This window comes from Canis lupus, chromosome 5, assembly GCF_048164855.1.
Source record: "Canis lupus baileyi chromosome 5, mCanLup2.hap1, whole genome shotgun sequence".
NCBI lineage: Eukaryota > Metazoa > Chordata > Mammalia > Carnivora > Canidae > Canis > Canis lupus.
In genome coordinates this window covers 878,130-905,872 of record NC_132842.1, presented here as the reverse complement: position 1 = coordinate 905,872, position 27,743 = coordinate 878,130, and the positions used below count along the sequence as shown (strand labels likewise).

General features: G+C 45.8%; 1 long non-coding RNA gene across 2 annotated transcripts in view; it reads right to left on the bottom strand.

Annotated features, from left to right (window-relative positions):
• The window catches only part of LOC140633141 (uncharacterized), a 121,050-nt gene that overhangs the window by 64,615 nt on the left and 28,692 nt on the right, over window positions 1–27,743 (bottom strand). Inside the window, exon 4 of one of the 2 annotated variants that reach the window (XR_012030733.1) lies at window positions 26,908–27,464. The exons of the other annotated variant lie outside the window; for it this stretch is intronic. This is a non-coding gene — a long non-coding RNA (uncharacterized lncRNA). Of the gene's footprint in view, window positions 1–26,907; window positions 27,465–27,743 lie in introns of those variants that run through there. 2 annotated transcript variants of the gene reach the window in all.

Here is a 27,743-nt window from a genome sequence, read left to right as displayed (position 1 = left end):
CAGGGAAGCATGAGCTCAGGCAGGTGCAGGGCCCAACTGCATGGTTCTGGTGGGGCTTCAGGGCAGCACCAGTGTGCGGGATGGCAGTGGTAGGGCAGAGGGAGCCTACCTGGCCTGCCCTGTGCGTGGCCTGGGCTGTAGTCCACTACCCTTGGTTCCTGTCATTTAGTTCTTGAGTCTTTCCATTGATCAAAAGAGGTCCCCAACATCATCGAACCAATTCCACTCTGATTTAAGAATTCATTCGTAAGAGCCAAGAGCCCCAAAAGTATTCTATAGATACATCTTTTTCTTAAATATGTGTTTTGTCCCAATGCAACATTTGTTTACGTAGCAATATTTATTCTCTGTAAAGCAAATCCTAACTCAGAGGTGAGGACAATACCTGAACTCATAAAAATACTGAATTGTGTGGGTTTTTTTCTAAATGCATAGTATTCCTTTTAAATGCATAAAATGATTGGAATGAGCTTATTCTAGTTCCTAGAGGAAAGTGATGTGAACAAATACATTAAAAAAGAGCTCTGCTTAACAAGTACAATACCTGTCAACAGAGAGCCAGCCACTCTTAGGGATTTTAGAGCATATTAGAAGTTTGGTATCTTGAGGAATGATAAATAACTTACAGCCTATTTTTTATTTGTTTGTTTTGGGTTTTGGGTTTTTTTTGTTTGTTTTGTTTTGTTTTGTTTTGTTTTTGGAGTGATACTAATTCAGTAAACAAAACCTCAGAGGCTAGGATTTGTCTTTAAGAGAATCAGTGTGAGAGGAATCAAGATAGTTTCCCTTTTTAAACTGTTTTTCAGGGTCAAGGCTTTAATTCTTTCACAAAGGAGAGGGAAGTAGAGATGCTTGTTTAAAATGTAAATATTCCTGGATAATGGACATATCACTGAACCAGTAGGGGATCTGATTATTGTTCATGATGAAAGAAGGAGGAAATGGGATAGAAGAGAGTCATGTTTGAAAGAAGAGTGTGAGAAATATCCAAGACACAGTGCAGCCAGGGGGTCCTGACCCTCGGCCTCAGAGAGAACCATCTTTGCTCCCTGCACTGGCCAAGAAATACGTAGTTGAGATTTGGCTTGTTTTTGTTTGTTGTTAGCATTGTTCTTGCTGTTACGTTTCTCCTCATGAATCTGTCCTTCGGATCATTTGTCACTTCTGGGACTCTTCCTGAAATTTGCCACAATCTGTCCACATTTTCCCAGCCCCTAGCAAACCTTTTTCATCTGTTGTTTTGTTCCCTCTTGACTCACCTGTAAGTTTTGTAAGAAATGAAGGAAACCCCACTATTAGTGTCTGTCAAGCACAGAAATGCAGTAAATATCCAGATGCCATAAACATAACAAGCCAGCTTCTTGCAGAAGCTGATTTGCCCTCTGAGGTCAGACCCACAAGATGTCCCCGCAGAGCGCTGTAAACTGTCTAGCAGATCAGCATAGGTAACCCTCAGTGGGACGACGTCATGGTCAACATGGGGTCACAGTGGGGAGGGGCGGGGCACAAGGAGGGCCCTAGACTGGGAGCCCCGGGGCCGCTGGCCACCGCCTGAGCTGAGACTTCTAACCTCTCCATTTTCTTACCCAGTTCAGAGTGTGGCTGCAAATTTGCAGAAGATTATTTCAGTATCTCCCTAAGAAAATATAGTAAGGGCTATAGCATCAGCAGGCCTGATTTGAATTTCAGATATCCACCAACTAAATGAGCTAAGTCAAGATCTGAGCCTCTATGTATCTGTCTGTAAAATGGAGATAATCCCAGCATCTTAGAGGTGTGTAAAGATTAAATAACATCTGTAAGATGCCTGGAACGTTTGTGGCATAAAATAAATGTTAGCTTCTTAACCCTTTTCTTTTCTTCTAATGGGAAGTGGTAAGAATTCATTTTAAGAATAAGTATCGTACTTATTAAGAGATGTATAAATTAAAAATATTAAAGTAACGTTTCTGAAAATGTCCTGTATGCTCGAAAGAGTAACATTAAATACAAAGCATTTTGAAAGCTAAAGCACCACATAAGGCCAGGAGCTATTGTTATTATCATATAAATTCCCTAACTTCAATTAGTTTGTTCTAATTTGCTCAACAGGGCACAGTATTCCTAAAGAAGCCGTTACTTATTTATTTTGCTGAAAGGAGTCATAGAGTAGATGAAGAAAGCAGATAATCAAAAAGTCAATTCTAAAATCAGCTGCCCCTCGAAATGAATTTTATGTCATATAAATGACTCCTTTCCGCATCCCCAAATCCTTGCTCATTGGAGATGTCTTATAAACAGTTTTGGAGCTGAACTGACTAAGCAAAAAGTCCAAGGTGTTTCCCGTGTGTGTGTGTGTGTGTGTGTGTGTGTGTGTGTGTGTGAATGGGAGGGTCAGGGGACAGAGGTTTGGAGTGCACCTCAAGCGTGTGGACACAGGCCTCCGAATAAGCCGCTCCACGTTCGCAGGGGAGACCCGGACTCACCGGGGAGGAGCCCCAGCAGGCCCCGGCGCTCGCGTGTGAACCGGCCCGTGTGTCGCGCGGAGCCCTCCCCACCGCTGGCCTCCGCCCGGCCTCCTCCTGCGGGCTGGAGCGCAGCAAACGCCTCAGCACCCACACCCCGACCCACCGCCTCAGCCCGCGGCATCCGCCTCCTCTTCCCTCGGGTCTCACGGAAGGGCCGTCTTCGGGGGGCTCCGCGCGAGTCTCCAGCTGGCCCAGCACGGCCCCGTGCCCGAGGCTGCGGGCACACCCCTCCCTCGGCTGCCGCCCCGGCTCCTCGGCCTCGACCCGCTCGCGTGCGCGCTGGAGACACCTGAAGGAGCAGACGACCAACGCGACCTCTCCGCCCCATTCATTCCGTTTGTGACCCTTCTGCAGACTACCCGAGGAATCCTCGCCACTCGTCGTGCGTCAGCCTCCTCACGCCCCACCCACGCCCCTGCCGCGCCCCGACGCTCGCGCCGACCCTGTTCTCACCAGGGTTCCACCCACGGCCCCCTTACGCCAAACGCAGCAGAGCCGCCTTCGTCCTCCCCGTCAGCCAGCTGTGGAGTTCGCCAGGGCTGGCCATCCCTCCTTTTTTTTTTTTTTTTTTTTTTTTTTTAAAAAAAAAGCACAATATTCCCTTTCCGTAGACCATCTCCTCTTCGTCTGTTTCCCGCCTCCTCTACTTTTTGAATTTTCTCCTGCGAGCCATTTCCGTCCTATCAGAAGGTGCATCCTCTCTTGCCCATCCCTTGCACGTGGGCATTCCTCAGTTCACTCTGGCCTGGCCTCTCTCTACTCACTAGGTTGCACCGAGAAGCAATGAGGTCTACCTCAGGCACTGTTACATCCACAGAACCCTGTATTTCTTGTTCAGGGACTGCCCCAAGAGATGCCAAGAGGACTATGGATTTACATGGGCAAAGGGCAGATGCTCCATTCAGCCCTAATGGGTGAACCTAAGACAGCTGGCCCTCTGGGACTTTGTTACCAAAGGAGCCCAACAGGAAGAATTACATACAACCTGGAAAGCTGAAGTGTCGAGGGGCCTTGGCCTAGCTTTGATCACATGGGATCGTGGACCTGGAGGGATCTGTGGCACCAGGACATCACTGCAGAGTGGACCAGCATCACCAGTCATCCTCCAGAAGATAAGCTTTCGATGGCGACTCTGTGGCAGCGAGAATCAAAGGCAACCTGTCTAAAGCTCCAGGGATTTTTCTCGATTCAAGCTCAGAGCAGAAAAGCCCAAGAGGAACATACTAGGCTTCCTGCTGATACACTGTGTGGGGATTTAAGTCACTCATTGGAAAACACGAAGGAGAGGAGACCATCTGCACACTTCAGGTGGGGGCACAGTTCATAGTGGGCACCCAGCCAGCAGCCCTGATGTTACATGTATTCCTTAGTGGTATCTTCTCTGGACCTAGAAGCTCCACAGGAGGGGAAACAGACAGACTATGTGTTCTCCGTGACAGTCCTGAAATGAGTAGCAAATTTATCTCTTGCTTATGCTTCTCATAGAAGTATTCTGGCAAATGTGTGCTCCCCCAAGAGCCCTAGAAGCAGCCAACACTCTGACATGCTCAGTAAACAATGCGCAAGCTCCTTACAGACTGTCCTGTTGTGTGATGGCTTGTGACACGATACTTGCTACTATTGGATGGAAACAACCTGCCAAAAGACCAGAGGTATTCAACCCTGCTTCCATGGAGCACCTCACAGCTATTTTACTCCTAAGCCTTGCTCAGACTGGAGCTGAAAGTGAAGGCAGTATGGTTCCTTCAAGAACATGATGGAGCTTGGATGCATCCAAGAGTTGTGGTGTTCACACAGTGATATATTCCAACAGGTGTAAAATTCCCTTTTCTCTTTGTCTCAGGGGAGACACATTTGCTCCAAAAAGCCTTCTAATTTTACCTAACAAGCAACCCTAGAATCTGTTACCATCCTTAAAACCTCAATAAAGTTGGCAACTCTTGCCTTTCCCTTCCACATCCTTCCTCCTTTTTCCAAATTGTCCCTTTTCATCTAAGTAATTCTGATTTCTGGCTGTGGAGGAGTTGTAGTCCCTCACCACCAAAGCCTGTGTCTAGACTCACCCTGACACCAGATCCTCACCACCACCCTAGCTACAGTAAGTGCCTTTCACTTTGGTCAGTTTTCTCTAAGAAGTAAAATCTTACTGTGTCAGCTTGTTAATGTGTGTTACCTTACTTTTATTTTTTAAAACAACTTTTATTCTAAAGCTTTGAGATATGGATCAGTGACCTGAAAATGGGAGAATCTATTTGGAAGAGGGAATCTTGGTAGGTGGAGAAGCCCTGGTATTCTTCAAGATGCACTGTAGTACTACAAAGATGGCTGCCTCTTTCTTCCATTGGTAACCCCCCAAGGTAATCAAAATTATATTAGCTCATAAATCAAGATAATAAGGCCTCATTAGAATTTGTTGAACAATGAATGCAGCCAGCCATCTGCATCCTGGATTATTCACAGGAATAATATGCACCTATCTTAATTTACTGTCTACATACCACTTATTCCCCCCCACACACATATACACACATACACACATGCATACTAAAATAAAAGCAAACACCTACTTCCAACCAAACCCTACGTTCTCTCCTTTTTCCTGTATATACTCTGAGAAAAGATTGGGGATAGAGAGAAATCGCCTAAGATGAGAGAAATATCCTTCAGAGTAAATATGTACTTTGAAATACAAAATATTTACCAGAGAAATATTATTTTTAACTGAAAGAGGCTGTTATCTTTCATTGAGCTGCTTGTGTTTTTGCCACCAGCAAGAATGGAGGTTCCAGAGCAGAAGAGATTAATTAAAAGAAATAGGAAGATTTTTCCCGTCTGCTACGTATTTATCCTCCACGTTTTTCTAGAAAGGACTTAAAGAAAAAAAATACAAAATACAGGCAACAGAAATTAAAAGAAGGAAGAACAGAAGATAGAAAACAAAAAGAGTAATGTAAATGGAATCAAGGATGGTTACAGTGTACATTGCATAATGAACTCTTCACTTACAACTGTTGGACTGCAAGGTAGATGTTACAGTTTCCAACAGTTAATGACAAAAAGGTGATTCACAGTGTCCATGACATTAAAAACAAACCACTGCTTAGGGGAAGTACAACTTTCTCCCCAGGAAGTAGGAGGGGTCTTTCTAAGTAGGACAGCATTCTTATAGCAGATTGATAATAAGTTGCATGAGGCTACATTTTACAATAGCCTACGTCTTCTAGTGGGTATGGCATTACACCAAAATATTCTTTGGAAGAAGTAATTCTTTAGGGGTCCATTACAATGTAATAAGAGCCTTGAGGTTCCAACTATACTACTTGATCGAGAGTGTAAATTTTTAAGTTTCTGAGGGAAGTGTTAGGCTTACTATACTTAGATCCACTGAGTTTCTCATAAATATTGGACAACATTAAGTATGCCCTAGCAAATATGTAGTTATCAGGATACACCATCTTCCATTACAGATGAGCTGGGGATTTCATTGACACTTTTTTTGTAAATGCACAAAAAATAGGACAGTGTGGTCCCAAAGTTCTAGTAAAATAGTACAAACACAGTTTACAAAACAGGTAAAACCACACGGTCACCTCAGGCAAACTAGTTACATCAAAAGAATGTTCATTCTTAATAGGAATGCTTTGTTGTGTGACTTCAAAATAAATTATTTGGGAATATGACCCAAGGAACAAATTGAAATTGCTTTTTGTGGGGGAGTTATTTAGGGACGAGGTAAAAAAATAGGTAAAAACCCATCAAATATAGTAGCTTTAAATTTTGAGTTGCTTTTACAATATCCAACTAATAATTCAGTTGCTGTGGTAATTACAGCCATTCTATTTCTCCTCCTTCCATTCAGCTAGGAGGATTGTGCTTCCCTGTCCTCTCATGGCCATGTGACTGAAATGAGAGGAAGAACAGTCGCCATCCTCGAGTGGAGGATGTAAGGGCCAGTATACAATTCTTCACTATCTTTACTCCCACTGGGCAATCACTTGAATGTAGAGACGCAGTTTTCTTTAACCAGAATATCTGCATGAGGTCCACAACCAACCTATTCAGGCTATCACCCCAACATCAAGTGCATATTCATGCACATACACAATTTCTTACTTAGCAGTCTTGCGTATGTTGCACTCTCAGCCTGGAAGGTCTTTTCCTACCCTTCCTATAGTTATCAACATCCATATAGGTAACTTCTTCTGATAAGATCCAGGTCAGATCACCTCTTCCAGAAGGCATTCCCAATCCACCATCCTCTTCTGGCACAGCATTGGAAACACACATTTTACATTTCCAAGCATCTTGCACTTTGTTCTAATGTTGTATGTCCAGTTGAAATGATCTGTCTCTCCCTCACTTGGTTTTGAGCTCCCTGATATTGAGACTAACCAACTCTGAATCTTTCTATTCACAGGTGCCAACTCAGTACCTAGCACACGGGATGTGCTCAGTAAATGTTGGATGAATATGACCAACTTAACAAATGAGTGATGAAAATGACTTTATGTTGAGGCAAAGGAGAGAAGTTCTCTCCCCAAAGGCCATGCTAAGAACTTTAAATATTCTATTTCTACTAGTTATCAGATGGTATATCATGTCCACTCAGTAAATATTTATGGAATGAATATCAGATTAAGGCCCTTTATTTTTTTTTTTCCCTCTTACATCCACATTTACCACCCATTTCAAAGAAATTTTACTGTGGGAAATTTGTTATTTAGGCTCTCCGACTTCTGTATACCAATGCTAATGAATTCTAGTGACAGAATTCTGGAGCTTGTTCAGTGTGGTGACGTTGGGCAAACCAATTAACCTCTCTCGTTCTTCATCTGTTAGATAAGAAAACAGGCCCTCATACTGCTCAGTCTTTAAGTGTCTCCCTATACTGAAAAACAACACCAGACAAAATTTTCAATTACAGACACAGAATAGTTGGTCAAGTATTCTTTTGAAATGGAGCCAGAAACAAAATCCTGGAATAGATATCTGAAGTAGAGATTATGTGTATATTGTGTCTCCAGCCTACTGATTAAAATTATGTTGGTCATTCTCATAAAACAACTAGTATGCTAGCATTCTTCCCTGTGCTTGTGAAGGTCAAGGTTCGGGGTGTGAATGGTGTCTCTCCCATTATATTAACGTGTTCAGACACCGCACTGGCATTTCAGGCTGCCTTATGAAGGAACAGAGAAAAGGTCAGGATTTCAGTTCTTTATCTTCATTATTGCACTGTTTATACAATAAACAACACGAGCTCCCTTCTCTATTCGTGTTGCTTAGTGACAAGAGCATCACCTTCTCCCCTTCCAATAAAATATATTACGAAGGAGAAGAAGAAAAAAAAGCTAGGTCAAACTTTCCCAAAGTCTCAGGAAATGAGAAACCACAAACAAAACAATTTAAGATCTTTCTAAGTGTAATATGAACTTCACTTTTTCTGATAGCGCTCTAGTGGAAAGAGGGTGGGGGCTGGGGGGTGTTATACATTTTATGCTTCTCTTTGGATAAACATATTTTACTATTCTCCACAGTAGCTGTGCAAACGGGCCCTAGTGATGGAAGCCTGCTTGCCTGCCTCCCCGCCCCCACCGTCACCCTTGGGAGGCTGAGTAAAGGACAACAAATGTTGAACTTTCTCTGAAGATGAAATTCTGCATTCTAAATTAGCCAAGTAGAGAAATCCAGCCAGAAGGAGTACCACAAGGTTACAGATATTCAGGATCATGAATCACTACAAGGAAACAAATGCTAATCTAGGCCCTCCCTGGAAAAATGTGTTCACTGTCACACTGAGGTGCCCTCTGTGAGAGCAAGATTGAAACTTCCCTGGCACCATCCTTCCCCAGTTAGATGTTAAGAAAAATAATAATACTACCTGGCATGGAAGGAGAACATGATGCTTACTCACAATGACAAAGGACTCAGCGATGGTCCACAATCTTTCTAAATCACTATTTTATAGATGAGCTAACAGATACCCCAAGTGGGTCCAGAATCTGACACACCAGGACGAGCCTCATCCACGGTCCCAGCCTCCTGGCCATGCAGACATTCAGGAGGCTAATCAGATATTACAGCTGGGAAAAGCCAGAAGCATCTAGTTGAGCCTACACCTACCCCTTCTCATAGTGGTTTGGTAATGTGAGGAAGTCAATTACCCAGATGTCTTTCTAGAAAGTCCTAAGTCAGGAGATTCAAAAGATTCAAAAAAGGGCTAATAGTGGAGAGGAACAAGGACAATGAGATTAGTGAGGACAGGCTTCCTTTTTTGTTCAAAGACATTTATTAGTGTTTGAACTCCACAGAGTAAGGTGCAGCATCCACAACCAGAGGTGGGTGGTACTCTGTGATTCCCCAGCTATTCCCAGGAAAATAGATTACATGGAGCTGGTCGATCATGTACGTGAATCACAGTGTAGACAACTTGGCTTTCACCAGGGCTCAGGAGTAAGTGAGGAAGGGTAACTGCCTATCTAGTTCAAAACCAAACCTCTTTCAGCATCATGAGCCCCACTGTGGACCTTATTTGAACACCAATCAGAATATACCTTAGTGCTGCCTTTTATTCCCTTAGCTAGAATTCTTCCAAATTGCCTCCGGCAAATAGCCTCCACTCACCAGTTTATCCTATGTGCATAGCAAATAGCATACAATGTTGAACCAACAAATAGCAGAGCATCTTAAAAACACACACAATGTGTACATCCATGACTGATATATTCTGGATGATGGTCCATTATATAGAATTCCACTTAGGTTTCCATGCTAAAGTCTTGGGGATATTCGTGGTGATGCCAAAGTAATTTGCAAGGAAATCTTCCTCTATTCAGAATCTTTCAGGCATATCACAATATCCCTGATTTTGCAAAAAAAAAAAAAAGGATTTGCTATGCTCTTCAATTCATCTGATCTTAGATAAATCCTCTCCTTTCTTACTTCAAAGTGGTTCCAATCCCCACTTTCACCCTGATCTGTTTTTAAGGCATAGACTATTAACCTAAGAGAGTCACATTTGAAATGCATATGTAATGGACGAAGGAAACATTCAGAAGTATAAATTTTCTAAATAAAAGTGTCAAGCTCCTACTAAAAGAAGATGGATTTATTTTTCTTTTGTATCTCTGCAGCATAATTTGTTTCTACCATTACAAGTCTTGCGCAGAATACCAAGATTCAGGGTTTTCTCCTAGTAGAAAACATTAGCCTAATTCCTCCACTTAAAATGATTTAACTTCTTAGGCAGATGTCCTAAGCAGGCTTGGGATATGTTTAGCCACTCTCAGCAAATTAGCTATAGTCATGTCCTAGAATGAGTAGACCCTTTGAATGCCTCAAGCAGATTATTCAAGAGAAGAAGAGAAGCAGACCAGCACTAGAATAATAATTGTGAAAACCCTTTCCAAGCATCTGTAATGCAGCAAAATCTTGATGTAAAGAGTGGCTTATTATTTCACAGATGCGGATATGCTAAAGGTCATACCATGTCTCTAAAAACAAGCGCTTGCAGCAAAGGCAGGATAAAATGCACTTTGGCCATGAGGTGTATGTTAATGCTGTCTCCCAGACTTTGCTCAAAAGAGAATCCACTATTTTTTCCAATTCAGTAGGGAGCCCTGGTGCCCTGGGCCTCCATTCACATGCTAGAAGGAGTATGTGTCCTCCTGTGTTAGATTCTAAGTCGTCAGTGGATGACTATACTATGTAATCAACAAACTATTAAAGGAATCCAAGCATACCTATAAATTAAGTTTAGTGCTATAATCAAATAAAACTCACAATGGCACTCTGGGGTACATACTTCATTATTGCATATCACAGTAATTAAGAAATAAAATTGGCGAGTTTTATGCAAATGAATTTAATTAGTATTACCTTTATACAGTTGTATCAGTAGGAATTAAGTTTGGCTGCTCATGACAGAGAATCCAAAATAATTAAGGTATAAAAAAAATAAATGACATTCATTTCTCCTGCACATTAAAGGATTAGGACTGGAAAATATAGTCTCCCCCCCCCTCCCCCCAGAAACCACACTGAAGGTTCCTACAGGGGTGAGGTAGTGGCTGCAAAGCTTCTGGACTGAATTGGCATCCTTTAGAGAAGAATTTGAACCCAGGTCAGGACCCCTGAGTAGCATGACCACCTGTCCTGGTTTGTTGGGACCGTCTCCTTTTATCACTGAGAGTCTCCCTTCCTGGGAGATCCCCTGACTGGGAGTGTTTGTCAATGATCACCCAGTGCCTCTCCACAGTGCACGGAAGAAGGTGTCTTCACCTTCTGACACGGTGTCTTCATGGAAGTTGCATGAGCCCTTTGGGGAATAGCCCCTTGATCTGTCCTGGGCCAAGCCTGAGGATAGCTTTTGTCAACCCAGCCAGGTTCCGCATCTCATCCTGCCTTCCCATGCTGCCTTTCCTCTATTAACAAACACTTGTTAGACACTCATTCTAAAGTCAGACAATGTCCGGATCCACTTCATACTGCACGCTGTTCCGAATGAATTTGGGGCACTGGGAATGGCATATGCCACATGTTAAGCATAATTTTATTTTCCTCTCTCTTCCAGGAGAATTAGGCCACCATTAACTGAAGAGAAAGAGGCCATAGGGTCCCTATCTGAAAAATAGAAGGCAAACCCCCAAATCCTCAACTACTATAGTATCTGAAGAATATTGTGGATGAATAGGAAATGATTTAGAAAGATTTTCATAATGCATTGCTAAGTGAAAAAAAAAAAAACGAATTTACAGAACAATGTGAACAGTATGATCCTTATCTCCAGAAATATATGCATCATATTTACTTACTTATTTACTTAATACAGTGACAGAAGAAAAGCTGGAAAAATATACACCAAAATATTAGTGGTTACTACTGTGAGCAGCAGGTGTGGGGGAGAAGCAGTTGTGAGGGAGAAGAGGAGACCTGGCCACTGCCAGTGTGAAGGCAGAGTGGAAGCACTTGGCAGCGGCTGTGATGCAGGGAAGAAGGGCAGTGGAAGACGGGGGGTGGCCCGGGTGGCCGGGCAACAGTGGCGAGGTTAAGAAAAGCGAGGAAGAAATTTCAGAGGGAAGGAATAGGGGCAGGAGAGGGATAACCTGCCCTTGAGACATGGGGAATCATAGGAAGCTGTGAACCTTCAGGTCAAGATGCCCAACAGATCCCTGGGAACACTGACTAGAGCTCAGAGGAGGGAGAGAGCCGGCAACACTGGGAAGGATGCCTTGCCCCACCCCCCCGGGGCGCGTGGGAATGAAGGGTGGAGTGGAGGAAAGCCAGAGAAGCAGGTCAAAGGCAGGAGGCTGAGAAACATCTTCACTTGGCAGTGGGGAGGGGGGTGCAGGAGAAGAAAGTGAGGCAATGTGATGGACAGGAGCATGCTGAAGCCAGACAGACCTGGGTAAAATAAATACAAGACAGACAAGGAGGGAAGAGAAGGGAAAGTGGCCAGTGGGTCTCGGACTGGCCTCTGACTCTCTGGGCAGGACACAGGGCACAGCTAATTCTCTAATGGCTTCTATCTGGTTCTTTCCACACTGCCCTCCCGTATTGGGGATCTTCTACCTACATAAAGACAAGCCTGGAACGTTCCATTACTCTTCTGCTCCTCTCCTCCAGCCTCACAGAGGTAAGAAATCAGAGTGTGGGGAAGGAGAGCCCGCGGATTAAAGTGGAGTTGGAAAGAAACTAAGTCAGCTATGCCCCTCCACACCGCAAATAACGGGCACAACAGCCGGGGAAGGGGGCAGCTGTAACCTTGAGCCAAGTTAGAAGTTTTGGCTGTGACTCTGAATTAGGCATATTAATTACTGATTAGAAGACCTTTTATTACCTGAAGGTGACCACAAAAGTCATGGTTATCCAGGAGCAAGAGACTAATTGGTCCCAAAGAATAAAGGAGCAAGGGGAGCAAAAATAAAATCACTTCATGATTACACCCTGGAGTCACACTTAGTCAACATAATGGTAAAAGGGACACTTTGTAAAGGGACGAAGATCCTGGGACCACTTTCTCTCCCTTGGGGAGTTGGATGTTGTACATGTCTTTTGCTTCTGTCTGGGAATTGCAGCTAAAACCCAAAGTTGAACATCATAGTACCGAAGCTGACGCTAGTGGCAGCGGTCATTTCTGCAGGGCTGCGTGACCCTACTACCCTCAACCCAGCATATGCCTGCAATTTGTAGGTGCACAAACAAACAAGCAAAAAAATGAACGAAACCCACTGATTGGAATTGGGGAATTGTTGACTTCCATGGAAAGCCCTGAGGTCTCTTCTTCCTCTTCCCTGCTTGCAGGAGAAGGAACAGCGTATTCATTTCTGTTGCTTTATAACAGATCACCAAGAACTTATTGGCTTAAAACAACAGAAGCTTGTTAGCTCACAGTTGTCACGGTCAGAAGCCCAGACCCAGGGTGGCTGGGTTCTCTGTTCAAGGTCTCACAGGCAGACATCACGGTGTCAGCTGGTGGCGACCTCACCTGATGCTCTGGGTTCAATTCCAAGCTCCCCAGTTGTGGTAGAACTTGGTTCCTTGCAGCTGTAGGACTGAGGTCCCGGGTTCCTTGCTGTCTTCAGCCACGGGTTGTTCTTAGAGGCCACCCATGCTCCTCACCACGTGTTCCCCTCCACTTTCAGGATCAGACACAAGGCTCCCCTATCCAGCCCCTCTCCCACCTCCAGTGTCTTTGCAGGAAGAGCCCCGTCTCTCTTCAGGACTCTCCTGACTAGGTCAGGTGCACCCCAACAGCTTCCCTTCTCAAAGTCCACGGTGCCCTATGACCAGACCCATTCCTGGAAGGAAAACCCATCAAAGTCACAATCTCAGAATAACGCAGGGCAGGGATCTTGGGGCTTTCTTACAAGACTGCCTAGCACAGGTACTCCCTCCAAAAAGCTCCAAAAGTCTCATTTGTGAAGAATAAGAGCAAATGCAAGAAAAGTTAGCAGGGACATTGCTCAGTTGGATGTGTGGGTCCTCCCTCCACGCCTTTCCAAGAGGTACAGTAGGAGGGCCAACCAGCAGCAACGGCAAGGTTGGCACCCACCCACCATTTGCCTCACCGTGGTCTGTTAGCTGCTTAACAATGTGAAGGAACTCTGTCAATTTTGAGCAGACTCCCCACCACAGCATCCGGGAGGCTGGCTTGCTGTGGGGGTGCTGCATAGTGTAGGAGCCCAGGGGTACGGCTGGCCTTCCACATCAGGAACCCCTGCACGTAGAGACAACACATCACCCTCCCGAGTACCCTCTTGCACCCCTTCCAGAGCCGGCCCTCTGATGCCTCTGAGAGGGACCATCAGCCACGGGGAGAGAGCTCCGGTGGCAGCAGCTACGTAAAAGCTTTGCCCCTTTCCTCTGATCATACCTCCTCCTCATCTCAACAGAAGCTAGAATGAAACAGCCAAACGCCCCCTCCTCTTTCCAGAGGGTGCCGGGATGGGTCCCAGAAAAGTGAGTGAATCACCATATATTGCCTTTTTATCTAGACTGGACTGTGTTTTCTGGATGCCTGACAATAACTGAGAAGCCACGGGATCTATCATTAAGGGAACTGGAGATTTGACAAAGCAGATTGGAAGGTTGTATTTGGAAAAATACAAAACCACTTCCTGTGTGTTCCTCACCAAATTTATACCATTTAGTAAGCCAGTTGCCCGTATGAACACAGTGAGCCTTCTGCTTTCAGGAGAGGACACACGCAGTTCCAGCTACCTGAGGGAGTGCAAAGAAATTCAGAGAGTGGCCTTATGATCACAGCCTGGACATGGACAGTAATAAACCAGGAGCCTCATGAGAGTGTGCAACAGTATGTACATGTGCACATGCATGAATGTGTGAGTGTGTGTGGGTGAGGAGCAAGTGGTGAGCGAATGTGGGGAAATGTACATGTGTGAGTATGTGCAAGTGTGCATGTGTGGGGTCACAAATCACTGGGTGTGTGTGAGGAGTGTGTGTAGTGTGTAAGGAAACACACATGAGTGAGTGTGTGAGTGTATTCACATGTGAGTGAGTGGTGAGATGTGTGGATGAGTAAAAGGCAGTGCACAGGGATGAGTGTGTGTGGATGTGTGTGTTCCCACGCGAGTGCGTGTCTGAGGAAGGTGTGGTGTGTGTGAGGGAGTGCACAGGGGTGAGTGTGTGTGGATGTGTGAGAGTGTGTTCCCACGCGAGTGCGTGTGTGAGGAGGGTGTGGGTGGTGTGTGTGAGGGAATGCACGCGGTGTGTGTGGATGTGTGAGAGTGTGTTACCTCAGGAGTGCGTGTGTGAGGAGGGTGTGGTGTGTGTGAGGGAGTGCACAGGGTTGTGTGTGGATGTGTGATTGTGTGTTCCCACACGAGTGCATGTGTGCGGAGGGTGTGGTGTGTGTGAGGGAGTGCACAGGGGTGAGTGTGTGTGGATGTGTGAGAGTGTGTTACAGCAGGAGTGCGTGTGTGAGGAGGGTGTGGCGTGGTGTGTGTGAGGGAGTGCACGCGGTGTGTGTGGATGTGTGAGAGTGTGTTCCCACGCGAGTGCGTGTGTGAGGAGGGTGTGGGTGGCGTGTGTGAGGGAATGCACGCGGTGTGTGTGGATGTGTGAGAGTGTGTTCCCACACGATTGCGTGTGTGAGGAGGGTGTAGGTGGTGTGTGTGAGGGAGTGCACAGGGGTGAGTGTGTGTGGATGTGTGAGAGTGTGTTACAGCAGGAGTGCGTGTGTGAGGAGGGTGTGGCATGGTGTGTGTGAGGGAATGCACGCGGTGTGTGTGGATGTGTGAGAGTGTGTTCCCACACGATTGCGTGTGTGAGGAGGGTGTGGCGTGGTGTGTGTGAGGGAGTGCACAGGGGGAGTGTGTGTGGATGTGTGAGGGTGTGTTCCCACGCGAGTGCGTGTGTGAGGAGGGTGTGGTTGTGTGAGGGAGTGCACAGGGGTGAGTGTGTGTGGATGTGTGAGAGTGTGTTACAGCAGGAGTGCGTGTATGAGGAGGGTGTGGTGTGGTGTGTGTGAGGGAGTGCACAGGGGGAGTGTGTGTGGATGTGTGATTGTGTGTTCCCACGCGAGTGCGTGTGTGAGGAGGGTGTGGTTGTGTGAGGGAGTGCACAGGGGGAGTGTGTGTGGATGTGTGAGGGTGTGTTCCCACGCGAGTGCGTGTAGGGAGTGCAGGGGGGTGAGTGCGTGCAGCGGACGCGTGCAGGTAAGTCAGTGTGAGGGTGAGGCGTGTGTTGTGCGGTGCGTGAGTGTGGGGGTGAGCGTGCGCAGTGTGGAGAGCAGGAACGTGGTGTGCGAGGGCTGAGCGCGGAGGGCGTGCGGGCCGCCGCGGAGCCGCGTCCGGAGGCTGTGGCCGTCGCAGCAGCACGGAGGTGAGCCAGGGAGGTGAGGACTTGCGGCTGCGGATCCAGGGAAAGAAGGGCCGTGGCCGGCCGGTCCCCTGCGGCGGCGGCCGTGGGGCTCCCGGGGTCAGCGCAGCCCCGAGCGGACCGCCCCGCCCCGCCCCGCCCCCGCCCCCCCCGCGGCGCTGCCCCCCCTTGCAGCCAGCACGTGTTGGTCTTTGACTTCTGAGGAAACGTCTCCCTTCCCCGCGTCTCTGGCTCTGAAAGGAAAACGAGCGCAGCCTAAACCCGACAGTGTCCATCCTAGACACAGCTCACAGCTCACGGCCATGGTCGTCTCTCGAGAGCTCGGCGTCCCGGGGCAGCATCTTGGGTCCCCCCGATCTTGGAGCATCTTGGAGGCCGCCCTTCCCGGGGCTCGGCGCCGCGCTCGGGGTCCGCCAGAATCCGGACGGCGGCGCGTGTCCCTCGGCCCGCAGGGTGTCCCCGCCTCCCAGCCGGAGCGTTCGCGCCAGTCCTCTCCTTCTGGCCGTGCAACCCGAGACGCCGGGCCCCCCGTTAGCTAGTGCCCCGGGAGCAGAGCCGCAGCGAGCCCTTAGCAAGCCCGACGGCCCACCTACAGCTACCGCCCCGCTCTCCGCAGACCTCGGGCTCCCGGACGGTGAAATACAGCATAGGGGGCGCCCGGGGGGGCTCGTCAGGCCTCCGCCTGCGGCTCGGGTCATTATCCCAGGGTCCTGGGACCGCCCGGCATGGGGCTCCCCGCTCAGCCTGGGAGTCTGCTACGCTCTCTGCCCCCAAACCCCAATAATTCTCTCTCTCTCTCTCTCCCCCTCAAATTAATTAATTAATTGATTTTTTTTAAAAAAAAAGAAATACAGTACATTTGCCTAAATGTGAAATTTCCTTTTTCTTAAAATGATTCCCAGATTTTCTTTATTGGGTATATAACTAAAGCCGTGATGTACTAGGCCCCAGCTGGGTGCCAAGGACTGTGCGGTTTTGTACACGTTAACACAGCGAGAGAGCCATTGTTTTCCTCCAAGCTGTGACATGTAAGGGATTAGTGAAGAGCACAGAAAAAAGATCAGAACATTGATAAAACCAGTTCACCTCGGAGACCCTCTTCTCCCCCAATATAACCACGGAAACTAGCCTGGTCAATACTTGCAGTTCACAAAAGAAACTAAAGGCTCAAAGAGATATTCTGCTACTGAATTAGGTAGGTGGCTGGCAGGTGAATTTGGTGTAGGTGCAGAAATGCATGTGCTGGGTGTGTGTGTGTGTGTGTGTTACGGAAAGTTAAGTTGGAATGAAGTTGGGGGGTCTGACAGGTGATGGAAAGAAAAGTAGCCTTCCAGGAGGGAGCTGGAAAAGCCTAGGAACAGAGATAACGAGCAGCCACACGGCCAGTCGCCCCGTCTACACAGTCTGCCGCAGAGAAGACAAGCCCTAAACTATGTGATTTGCAAAAAGGGTTGTGCAGCTCACTCTAACTTGTAAGGACCAGCCAACCTACCTGCTATTGTTACCTCTCTCTCTCTCTCTCTCTCTCTCTCTCTGTTACTTTGGCAAAATAGGTCAGGGTGGCCCCTGAAAAAACCTTAATGCTAATCTCTCAGGAATTGAGTGCTTTCTCTAGAATTGTGTGGGTGAGTTTGATGAGTCTTGGGGAAATTGCTCCTTCATCATCACACCCCCATTTGCCTTTACCCTCGAAATGAAGAGGAATAAGCATCCAGAGAGACCCAGTCAACCCCTAGAAGAGGCTAGGGATGGAGCAAAGCATGGAGAGAGCCCTGCTCCATCAAATACACCATTATTTGGTATTTAAAGAAAAACAAAACAAAACACCAAAGACTGAGAACACCAACAGGGCCAAATAACATCAAACTGAAGCAGAGAGATCCCCTCCAGGAAGTGTTTAAGTGAGTCTGAGAAATCAAGGTATTCTAATTAAACACATAGTTTGAAAGAAGTGTGAAGTACTTGGCAGAGAATTACTGAGGTAGGAAATTAATAAAGTTCACTCCCAGTGTTAAATGAGCCTTCTGAATTCTAAAATCCAGAACAATGTCTTCAGTTGAGTTCTAAATTTAGTGGAATCATATTCAAGAGTAAAGAGAGACAAAGGCCTCTCCCTTTAGAGGGCAGTGGGGTCAGACGCTGCTGTTATTGAACGTTTTGATATTTTGTTATCTTAGGCTTTTTTATTTTTATTTTTATTTTTAAAAATATATAATCATATTTATCTTGAGTGCCGACCTGTCTTATGCCCCTGAATGTAGCATTCTATATGAGTGTCTCACTTTTCCCTCTAGTCTGGTCAGAGCCTGGTAGGTACTTGTGCAGGGAAAGTCACCATGTCTTATGGCTTGAATTTTGTCCCCCATAGAGAAAGTCCTAATCCCTAGTATCCCAGAATGTGGCCTTATTTAGAAATAGGATTATTACAGATGTGATTAGTTAAGTTGAGATTATGACTAATGTCCTTATAAAAAAGAGAAATTTGGGGCTGCCTGGGTGGCTGTCCATTAAGCATCTGACTCTTGGTTTCAGCTCAGGTCCTGATCTCAGGGTTGTAGGACTGAGCCCCACTTTGGGCTCCACACTCAGTGTAGAGTCTGCTTTCAGATTCTCTCTCCCTCTCTGTCTGCCCCTCCTGCCTATACTCAATCTTTCTCTCTCTCTCTATATATATATGTATATATATATAGAGAGAGAGAGATAAAATATATATATATAAAATAATATTTTTTTTAAATGGGGGAAATTTGGACACACACGTGCAGAGAATGCTGTGTAAACATGAAGGCAGAGGTCAGGTGGTTCATCTATACCAAAGATTGTCGACAAAGCACCAGAAGGTAGGAGACAGGCATGGACCGGATTCTCTCCCGTAATCTTAAGAAGACATCAGCCTGCTAACACCTTGATCTTAGACTCCTGGTCTCCCAAACTGTCAGATGATACATTTCAGTAGTCTGCGCCACTCAGCTCTAGCAAACTGCCACATCATCCCGGGTCTTAAGGAGGGGTAGCACCCCATATCAGTTGCTCCTGTTTCCACCCCGTAGCCAGGGAAAACTAGATCAGCTCTCAGGCCAGAGATGGAAATATCAAACCAAATCCAGAAGCTAAGTGGTAGGGAGAGGAGGTAAAAGTGGTTCGTTGTAGGGAGGATGTGATCACTGTCAGACATAGCAACCCTACAAAACACCAGTGCCAGGGATGTCAGATGAAGGAAACCCTCTGAAGTCTGTGGTCAAAGCAAGAGGAACCGTGGGACAGGGAAGGCGCATTCAGTGTTGCCCTCACATGACATCGACTTTATCTCGGCAGGGCCTTTATCCACCTGGGAGGCGTACCTTTGAGCCCTGCATCTGACCTTGTGCCTTATCAAAGCTCCTACTATGTGCTCAGCTCAGTGTCAGGTGCTGGGTCAGAAAGTGTGCCAGCGTTGGAATGAGGGGGTCACTTCAGAACAGAAGGCATCCATGCTCTAGAGCCTTCCGCATATTCTTACTTGCACTAACGTGAGAAGGAGATTGGTCTCATTTGCGAAAGCCTGATGCTCAGGGGCCAGGCCAGCTATGCCAAAGAGCAGTTCCCTTGCAAACATGGCTTTTCTCCTCTCTCGAAATTTCTGCATTCTGACTGCTGGTGGGATAAGAGGGAAAGATCGTTCTCTGCCTTGGAACAGGAGGCCTGACCACCTCCCATCCGTCTCCAGGGGAGCCTCGCATAAGCTATCAGCCTCCCATAAGCTAAGAGGTCCAGACTGGTCAGGTCTGGTCACTGACACTGTGCAAGAATGAGATTATGCATCATCTGTTAAAGTCAATCCATCGGAATCACTTATTTTACTAGCAAAAAAGAATCTTTCTCACCATTTTAAAGTTCCTCGTTCACTGCTTGAAATGTGTTGACTTTGGTTACAATTTTATCTTTACAGCATAAATTGGTCTCTTGATGTTTTACTTCTTCCCTAGGTCACTAGTGTGAGTAACTGGGATCATCTGCCCTATATTGCACTAGCAGAGTCCAGCCTGTAATTTATTTTGGAGGCAAAGACAAGAGATAGAATATGCAAAAGTTTGTGGAGGAAAAAGTAAAAGGTTAGACTTTGACTCCAGCCTAAAACACACGATCCAGTGCAGCTTCTCCCAGAGGTCTGTGCTGGGATATGAGGCATGGCCACATAATTAACAAAGCTGCACCTTGTCCCTCATTGATCCTTGGGCACATAGGTCAGGACTTGGACTACCAAACAAAATAAACCACCAACACGAAGTGTAATTTCTTACTCATGATTAACAGCCATCATTTAAATGAAAATATAAATATTTTGAAGATTTCTGAAGAGTTCATCTAACACAATGTTTCTTAAATTGAGGTCCGTGGTTCACTAGCATCAGAATTTCCTGGGACACTTGTGAAAAATATATATTTCTGCCCAGCCTGCCCAGATAAGAACTTAAACAAGCTCCTAGATGATTTTTATCCCTCCTGAAGTTTAAGGTCTAGACTATGACATGACACATAATAACATGGCTGGGTGTTTTCTTACCATCAGTACAAGAAGTTAGTAAGTCCACCTTGTTTCTCAGGGAACTTCTCTTCCTTGAAGGCCGCTTTTTGATGACTAATTCAAATGGCTTTTGCTCTGACTGCCTCAAAGTCTCCCCTAATCCAGGGCCTGATCCAATCATTGCAGATATTCTAGAAGCGATCCTAATGCCCATCAGATTACTTGGGTGGAATAATAACTAGAGCTCTTCAAAGTTAAAACACCTCACATATAGAGATAAGAACTTATTAAATGTTCAAAACCTAAGGGGTTAAATTTGGTCGAAGAATACTGCTTTATAAAACCAAAAAAGTCAGTATCTTCAATGATCTCAACCAGAGAAATACAAAAGGTTGGTAAACATTAAACATGCAAAAGGTAAAGTATAGAAGCCCTGGTTTGGGGCTACATGACTTGGCATGTAGCCAAGGAGACATTTGACAATGTCTGGAGACATTTTGGGTTGTCACAACAGGGTGTACTACAGGATAGAAGACAGAGATGATGCTTATGTCGTACCCAGGACAGCCATCCCCCCCCACCCCCCTGCCACACATAAGGAACTATGCATCTCCAAATGTTAAGTGCCAAGGTTGAGAAACTTGCAGTAAAGAACAGGATAGGTTCAAAAAGGATCAACCAGATATTCTAAGATTATATGAGAACTAGGTGACATTAATGATAAAAAAAAAATAATAACAATTGAGCAGCTCTGGAAAGCAAGAAGCAGAGGCTAGAAGACATGGTAGCGGAGGAACGAGAACTGGGGATTCTTTGGGTAGATTGACTCCCAGGGGAAAAAAAACAGAATTTATAGTGTGACAGGTATTGTTGGTTTTCCTCCAAAATTCATTCATCCTTTATTCCAAAGTAATGTAGGTAAAGCCTAGAATACAGTTGCCCAACTAAATACTGCTCACCTTGCAGTTAGAAGTGACCAAGTTCCCACCACTGCCACGTCAGCTGAAGTGACATACACAAAATCCATCCTAAGAGGAAATTGTTCCTTCAGATTACTTTTTTTTCCTTGTTTAGAGAGCTGGAACACGGACATGGCCATACCTGAGAAGGTAAGATGACCTACAGCAGAGGTCAGCAAAATGTTTTTCTTAAAGGTTCGAGTAGTAAATGTTTTGATCTCCAATGGCCCATTTAGTCTTTATTGCAACTATTGAACTCTCCCGATGAGAGCATCTGTAGACAGTATGATAACAAATGGACATGATGTGTTCCAAAGAAACCTACTTATAAGGCCATAATTTGCAGATCCCTGCCCAAGGAGATGACAGAGAATGAGATCAAAAGTATATGGGTCCCCAGTAGACTTCGTGGAGTGAGGTATCCCACCAACTCAGACTACACTAGGGACAGGTTAACATGAGAAAGACGTGAACGTCTCTATTCCAGCATTTGTAGCTTTGGACGTCTTACTTAACCATTACCCTAACAGACTATAGTACTCAGACTGAATTCAAGGCATTTTTTTTTTTTAATGGAATCCTGTTAAAAACATGTTGAGATAAGTCTTATTCTGTTTTCTAAATAGCAACACTGAGGCTCAGAGACGATTATAGTGCCTCACCCACTGAGGTAGGAAAGGACAGAGCTGGGAGTGGTGATTTAGATTCAGGTCTATCTCATTGCCAAACTCGGAACTCTTCCTGTGACACATCCTACCTCACCAGTGAGCAGCTAGTGCACAAATCACATGCAAAAAAGACGTGCAAGGGATTTTCTTGGTTATCAGCCCAAGGCCTTCTGGTTTGTCCTTTCAAAATCCAACCCAAGGCCTACTTTTGCCCTCAATTTCTTGCAGGACAAACTGCAACCTTTGGTGGATGTTTCACTTTGAAACTCTTGTATGGTTATCTTTGCATTGAGGTGGCCAGTCTCCCTGAGAGGAGACTCATATGCTCTTCTATGGCAGAGCCTGCCTTTATACCTTTCAGCCCCTCAGTACCGAGGTCTAGCGCTCACACACAGAGCCCTGCCCCAGTGAGTGCTGCTCGCCTGTTGCAGGCTGGTGGACGGGCCATGGTTCTGTGGTTCTGACAAGCCCTGGCAGGAGAAGAGACGCGATTGAAGTGGGAGGAGCCCTTAATCTTTTCACATCTCTGTGTTCTCGATACTACTAGATATCTACCTCGTGGGCAGAATGCTCATGGGACAACCCAGAGAGTTCACATACTATAAGAATCAGATTGGGCTGAATTGTTTGTAGCATCACATGTGTCTTTAAAGCAAAACCCCAGTGGGGGTGATTCAACCACCCTCTTCGTTCTGTTGCTGGCAGCAGTCTGATTGTTATCCTTTGTGACTGGTTCACATTCCATTTCCAATGTGTGCCCAATATAGAATTTTTTGTTCAGGGACGCCTGGGTGCCTCAGCGGTTGAGCTGCCTTTGGCGTGATCCCAGGGTCAGAGATTGAGTCTCACATGGGGCTCCCTGCAGGAAGCCTGCTTCTCCCTCTGTCTATGTCTCTGCCTCTCTCTCTCTCTTTCTCATGAATAAATAAATAAAATCTTTTTTAAAAATAATTTTTTGTTCATAGCTGGATTTTCTGTTGGTCTGATTTAATTACCTCTCAGATTCTCAAACTACACGATGTCATGAGCTAAATGGCGTCCAATAGCAATCTAATACTGCGCCAAGGCCACCCAGAACTCTTCTCCTAGTGACATCACCTATTCTCGGGTGACAGTTATGTCACTGATACGAACCATCTCACTCCAGTGCTCTCCAGTGACCGGGAAAGACCTCTGGGTCTTCTTCCTTCTCCAACCTCCAAACCTGTTTTGTTAGCCTTCTGTAAATAAAGAACTACTAGAAGCTAGCTTCTGAAGTCACTATTAGCTTTCCCATCACCAGTACTGCTAACCCAAAATAACTCATCAGTGAGAAATAATTCATAAACTTCAGAGAAACTCCCCGAGTTAGGACTTCTGCTCTTCCTCTGAGACTGAGGACCCTCCAGGGTAGGATCTGACCCTTATTAATCTTTAAACCCCTAGTGACTAGCCTGACACTTACTAGGTGATCAAGAAACGTTTGTGATCTAGAATGATATTCATCATCCGTCGCATCAAAGAAAGACAGCTGTCCCCAGCGGGAGCCCACTGCAGGGGCTAGCTCCTGGGGAGAGCAACTTTGAAAGTCAGGCACTGTCACCCCATCCACCTCCACCCCCCCAAGAATCACCTGCCTGCTGCCCTTTATCATGGCATGTGTTAGGACTGAGAAGCTGGGAGGCAAATTCCTCCCAATTAATTAAGTGGATTAAATAATCCAAATAGAAGATCTGAGTATTCGGTTATTTTAGCTTTCTATTGAAATGTTCGAATGTTCAATGACTGCCTGCTCCTCTGCATGTCATGAATCATGCAGTGAATACGAGATTTAAGGTGACTACTAGATTATGCCCAGGAGGGCCTGTCAATATGGCTTGCTATCAACTGCCGCTTTATATCAAGGCTAATGGAATGAAATGCAATATGAAATTCTGTTTTGGAGAAAAATAAAATAGTGGTTATCCATTGATTAAATTTACCTGAAAGTCTGACACAGTCATCGACTAAATGTTGTATTTCTGAATGAGTCATGTGCTTTTAAGAGGCTGCCAGTAAAATACCACTTGCATTTTAGGCTGATCGTGAGCATTGGTGCCTTAGATTAACTCCTGTGTTCCTAGTAGGACTAAGTGCTCAAGCCCAAATATGCCTGGGCAGTACTGTGGGCCGGGAGTGACCCTGTCTGTCACCTGCTGAAGATCCAAATCTGGCAGGCTTAGACCACAGACCAGAAAGAGCCAGGTCCAAAACTCTGATTTTGCAGATGAAGAAGGCTTTCTGCTCTACCATCTGCGTGCACTTCCTCTTGCCGCTGTTAACACATGACCACAAAGTTAGTGACTTAAAAACAACACAGTCTTATTATCTTACAGGTCTGGAGGTCAGAAGTCAACAATAGGTGTGCAGTGCAGGGTTCCTTCTGGAAGTTCCAGGGGAAAATTCCTTTCCTTTCCCTTCCCAGCTTCCAAAGGTTGCCCACATCCTTTGGCTCTTGTCTGCCTCCTTCATCACTAAAGCCAATAGCATAGCAGCTTCTCTCCCCATGACCTTCCTGCCTTGCTCTTGGAAAGACACTTGTGATGATATGGGACCCAGATGGATCATCCAAGATCATCTCTCCATCTCTTAACTTAGTCACACCTGCAAAATGCCTTTTGCTGAATAAGTTAACATATTCCCAGGTCTCAGGGATTTGGTGATAGACATCTGGGCGGGAGGTGGTATGCAGCCGACTATGCTGTCAAAAAAGGGTAAGGTTGCAAACAAGCCGCTGAAAATATTTCATTTTCACAGAAAATATTTCTGGCCATTGACCTAATCTTGTCACCTTTGGTGAGTGTGGCCTTGAGAACATAGAGCATGAGCACAAGGATCTTGCAAGCTCCATCTGACCCGGCTCTGCTGGTCTGAGCTCTGTAAGCTTGGACCAAACAGTTCATGAATTGTCCATATCACTTCAGCATCAGAAGCTCAAAGGGAGTGGCAGAAAATGAAGAAGGAGAGACAGCGTGAGTGAACCTGAAATAACATGCCGAGGAATCATAGTTAAAAATATGAGTTCCATGGAAGCAGAGGCACGGAGAGCTCTGCTTCCGCCTGAATCGTTGGTACCTGAAATAGTACCTGAAATTATCTAACATGATGAATATTTCATGAATGAAAGAATGAGCATTGTTTCACAAACCAGTACTATGAAGGCTATTTTGAAAATCATTTACACATCTCTGTCTTGTCAGCTAGATTATAAACTCCTTGGGCAAGGGGGCCTCCTTTCTCTTTTAGGGGCTCACAACACTTAACAGGTGCATGCTTAGATGCAACTACCAGGTAAGAACCAACGAGATGCATGGTTACATGTACTTACTAGTCAAATTACTAAGAAATCTTAAATCTAATGCTCTGTTTTCACAGATAAATGCAAATTTGAAGTAAATCCTCTATTTAGTAGTATATTTATGAACTTTCTCATCCTGGTCTCTTTAGGAAATCTTTTTAGCACTACACCCAACTGGTTTTCAGTATAAGAGGAAACATACTCAAGAAATAGTAAAAACACCATCTACCACAGCAGATGTCAGTACTTTTGGAGAAAAATAAAATAGTGGTTATCCATTGACCTAAGTCCACCCCTGCACATGCTAACCTGACAGCCCCTAAATGCAACCTCCTTTCACTATTTGCTAAAGCCTTTCTCTGGCCACCAGCTTGCAGGCAGCGCAGACATGCCAGGGAGTTAATGCTTCCCAGAGCATCCCTCAGCAATGGCTGATGGGAATTAGAATAAATACCGAAACCCCTCCCATCTTGGATGAGATAACCCCAAGATCCATTCTACATAGTCATCAGCACTCCACAGTAGAGTGGAGCTTTGGTTGCCCATCATGGTAATCTGCTCAAAATACATGTTTGTTGGCTTCATTCCATTCCCTGTCTCACTTCCCCATTCCCCTACAGTGCTTTCTGGAATCACCTCCCACGTAAAACTACCCACATTGAATCCACATCAAACCTTCATCTCAGGATATGCTTCTGAGGCCACAGAGCAAGGCATACTTACACCCACACAAACTGGGAGAGGCAAGGCTTCCCTTGAGCCTCTGGAGAGAACCCAGCCATGCTGCCACCTTGATTTAAGCTTTGTGAAGCAGATGTTGAGCTTCTAGGCTCCAGAACTGTGAGAGAATACTTTTCTGTTGTTGATAACCACCAAACTGTGGTAATTCGTTATAGCAGCCCCAGGACACTAATATATTTTTACACTGAGTAAAGTCATTCCTTCAGCAAAAGTGAAGCATCTTGAGAAGTGCTTGCCTCTTCTAGGCCTCTAGGATTTAATTTCCCTGTTTTGAAATGGAAACTTACACATTCAGTAGTCGTTATTTGAAGCAGATAACATTACTCCCCTGTATAGAATCCTCCAGTGGTTTGCATCCATCTTACAATAAAATCTGATCTCCTCACTGGGCTGCAAAGCACCACGTGGCACCTGGCATGTTCCCCCTCTTCAGCTCCATGGGCCTTCTTTCAGATTTCTGAACAAGCCTTAGAGCTGACACTCCAGTTCTGTCTTCAGCCTGGACCTCTCCTCTCCCTGACGACTGCATGCTTAACCCTTCTTCTGCATTCCGACCTCAGCTTACACCCCAACCCTCAGAGGAGCCTTCTAGGGTTTCCCACCTGAATCCATGGTCAGATCCCCCTGCCCTAATTCTCTGCATAGCACAGGTCCCTGTCCCAGGTTTCCCCTATGTGTTACTATTCAATGTTTTCCTCTCCTAGATTGTAAATGCCAGTGCAGGAACCTTGTCTATAATTCACTCTACTATCCCTAAAACTAGAATAGACTCTAGCATAGAGTCAGGGTTCTGCAAACATTGGTGAGTAGGTGAATAAAAGAGTAAATGAATTCTGGTGGAGATGCGATTTAGAGGCTTTAATGATTTCCTCTTTAACCCAGATGCCTGCAGTGCCGGAGGCTCAGTAAGAGGATGTGTGGCTCGTCAGCAAGGCACAGACCCTGACAATCCTGCCATGAGGACTTTGGGTCCCATGCGTGACCAGCCTTTTTGAATTTTTATTTAACGTAGGGCTGCATTTTATTCAAACATGTGCTCTTCACTTCCTGGGAGCTCTGATAACAGTGTTTCTGACCCACCTCTCTTGGTGTCTGGCGCACTCTCAGATTTTCAGTCCTGGGACGTGGTTGCTGCTGTTAGGGGTAGACATAATGGGATGGAAATTTAGATTGGATGAAATCTCACACCTCAGCGGGGGGAAGGCCCCAGGTTGGAGCCTCAACTCTTCTGGTAACTACCGGGTGACCATGGACAAGCCAGTGACCCTTCCTTGGCCTCAGTCTCCCATGCGTCGAATAAGGAAGCTGGTTATGACATGGCTCGCAGAGCCCTTCCTGATGTGATGGTCTCTGGTTATATGACTGCCTCACTGAGGATGGCCCCCAACACTTCAGGTGTCACTAATGGACTTCTGTGATGCCCACCAACACCTGCAAGAATGGAAGCAATGGAGAGTGAGTACAAAGGTCCAAGGGAGGAGACAATAGCATCAGCTCCTCCACATCCTCACTTAACCAGAATAGGCTTCTGGAGAGCAGTTTCTGTAGCAAAGCCCTGTCAGGCCAGCGCACCTGTGTGTACCAGGGCCCCAGGGCCATGGCTGTCTCCCTGAAGGAAAAGAAAATTGTTCTGAACAATTCTGGGAAGGGTGCTGAGGGGGATTATTTGTGATCACAGACACACTCAGAAATACATTTGCTCCTTAATTC